This window comes from Octopus bimaculoides, chromosome 11, assembly GCF_001194135.2.
Source record: "Octopus bimaculoides isolate UCB-OBI-ISO-001 chromosome 11, ASM119413v2, whole genome shotgun sequence".
In the NCBI taxonomy this organism is placed as follows: Eukaryota; Metazoa; Mollusca; class Cephalopoda; order Octopoda; family Octopodidae; genus Octopus; species Octopus bimaculoides.
The window spans coordinates 15,132,753-15,135,387 of record NC_068991.1 but is presented as its reverse complement, the minus strand read 5'-3'; the positions used below and the strand labels follow the sequence as shown (position 1 = coordinate 15,135,387).

At 31.8% G+C, this 2,635-nt stretch overlaps 1 protein-coding gene across 1 annotated transcript in view; it reads left to right on the top strand.

The window, feature by feature from the left end:
* Window positions 1-866: 866 nt before the first annotated feature.
* LOC106874223 (serine-rich adhesin for platelets-like) overlaps window positions 867-2,635 on the top strand; it is a 52,131-nt gene continuing 50,362 nt past the window's right edge. The window contains exon 1 of the mRNA XM_052971521.1: window positions 867-1,024. The gene's annotated coding sequence lies outside the window, so the exon portion shown is untranslated. The remainder of the gene's footprint in view (window positions 1,025-2,635) is intronic.

Here is a 2,635-nt window from a genome sequence, read left to right as displayed (position 1 = left end):
TATATATATCTATATGTGTGTGTTTGTTCTCCTAGCATTGCTTGACAACCGGTGCTGGTGTGTTTAGGTCCCCGTAACTTAGCGGTTTGGCAAAAAGACCGATAGAATAAGTACTAGGCTTACAAAGAATAAGTCCCGGGGTCGATTTGCTCGACTAAAGGTAGTGCTCCAGCATGGCCGCAGTCAAATGACTGAAACAAGTAAAAGAGTATATGTATATATTTCTTTGCATTCAAAATCATCCAGTTTTCTTTCTTTTATATTTTTTAAGACAGCAAATTTTAAAAAATGTTAGGTTAACTTTGTAGCTGGTCACATACTTTTCACTCACATTCTGGATTCTCAATAATTTAAAATCATTTTTATATTTTCTTTGTCTTTCTACCAAAATATGTTTAAGAATTTAAACAGTAAATATATCTGTTGGATTAAAAAAAAAAAAAAAAAATCAAACTATTTTATAAAAAACTTCTGGTTTGATAACAATGACAGAAAAATGGCTTTGTAGGTTATTTTAATTAACTAATTAATTATTTACAGAATTAATTTTAAATAGAACAAGTTTCTTTAACCCTTCTGATATAAAACTACTTCTGGTTTCAAGATAAAATTTCCGGTTTAAATTTGATGTAAACACCTGTTTAATAAGGACAAAATTAATTTGCTAAATTTGTCATTATTGTAACAATTAATTGAAACACAAGTAGTTTGTCAAAAAAAAATAAATATGGAAATAAATGAATTAAATATATTTTCAAAGGGAAACTGACAATTCAGAAGTTAGAAAGATGAAGAGGTGAACAGCTAAGGGGAGGTAATACAGTTATTTTCTTTACCTCCTCTCCTTCTTGCAAAAGAGGAAGAGAAAGAATGAAGAGTAATAAGGGAAGTGGGAGAAAGACAGAGATAAAAGAGAGAGAGGGAGAATAAGAGCGATAACTTGAAATATAGAAAAGAAGAGAGAACGAAAGAAAGACACAAAGTGCGACAGAAGAAAAAAAGAGAGGGAGAGAGAGAAAGAAAGGTAACACACACAAACGGCACAAAAATATTCATAATTGTAAACAAAACAGACGCATTTACACTAAACACCTTAAATTCCAATTAGATGGACATAGCCTTAATGAGTCAAATGTTTTAGACGGTTGCTCCACTGAGCGAGGCGTGATTAAGAGATCAAATCTAGGTTAAGACGTTGTTAGATATTTTTTTGTTTTTGTTTTTCAGGATCTGATCGTTCCCTGAAGTTATTGTTCAGTCCTAATTAGAGTACGATTAGATCTAGGGTCAAACACTTCCTAGCCGCGCCCACCACGTTGAGAGAGTTATACGTCAACTTGAAAGTGGCTTCGTTTATTCGTTTTGATAAATATCTCAAACTGCAAAATACTATACTAATACCTCGCTTATATACACTTGCAGTAAGATATTACCATACAGTTAGTAATGTATAATGAATTCCCCCTAAATTATGTAACTAATTAAAAAAAAAAACTCCGGATAATTGCAATAATATATATATACGTCATTTTTTTTTGGTGGTCTACTTACGCACAATCTTTTGGCGCCCACCCCGCCTTGCTTGTTCCTTTTTGCCTCCTCGGATAGCTATGCTGACATATAATCGTGCTTTGGGTATCACGAATTGTGATTAACCAGCACAACAAACAATTCACTTGATAAACGCTGCCGACATCGAAAACAGGAAAGTTTTATATAGATATATTATATATGTATGTATGTGTGTGAGTGTGTTTATGTAGCGTACGTAAATGGATATACCCCATTTCATTATTGTTACATTAATTAATTAATTGAGTACGAGGGGTAAGTGCGAACAAGACACAGAAAAAAAAAAACTTTAGGAAAAAGATACAACGAAATAAGTTTTAGTAATCAAATGGAGCTAGAACGAAAACAATAGCTAACTATTACTAATTAAAATAGAACCACCCTCTCTATAACTTAACCTGCTTAGAAAACAACTGCCAAATTTACCTCAAATCACTTTACTTAAGTTTTGATTAGGGACGAACACATTAAAATGTCATTCTGAGTACACAAATACCTTAAGAAGATAGAAAAAAAAGAACAGGAAATTCGTGGCTGAAACGCTTATGATATATATATTATAGTTAACTTGCAGTTTAACAACTGCAGTAGTAATAAATATTTATTTATATCCATTAGTATACTCTTCCATTATGTGTAGCATATTTATTTTTAAAACCGTTTGTGTGACGCACGTTATTTCAATCAACACATTAATATTTATGTATATATATATATATTTTATAAATAAGTACCCTTCTCCCGAGATACTAAAGAAACTCGCTTTCATAATTAGCGTTACTCTTGTACTTTCGTAACCTTCCTGTAACTTTAAATCGATAATCGGTTTTGTTATCCTCCTTGAGCCTTGCTTGTCTTGTCTCTCCTCTTCTATCTATGTATGACCTTGTGCATGTGCCCCTAATTTTGTTGTCTACATCTTAAAATAAAAAAAAAACAACTCCAAATGAAAACACCCATAACTTATTCTATCCTCACGAAAGCAAATCCACCGTTGTTAAACATACACATATATTTGTGTGTGTGTGTGTGTGTGTCTATATATATATATATATATATATAT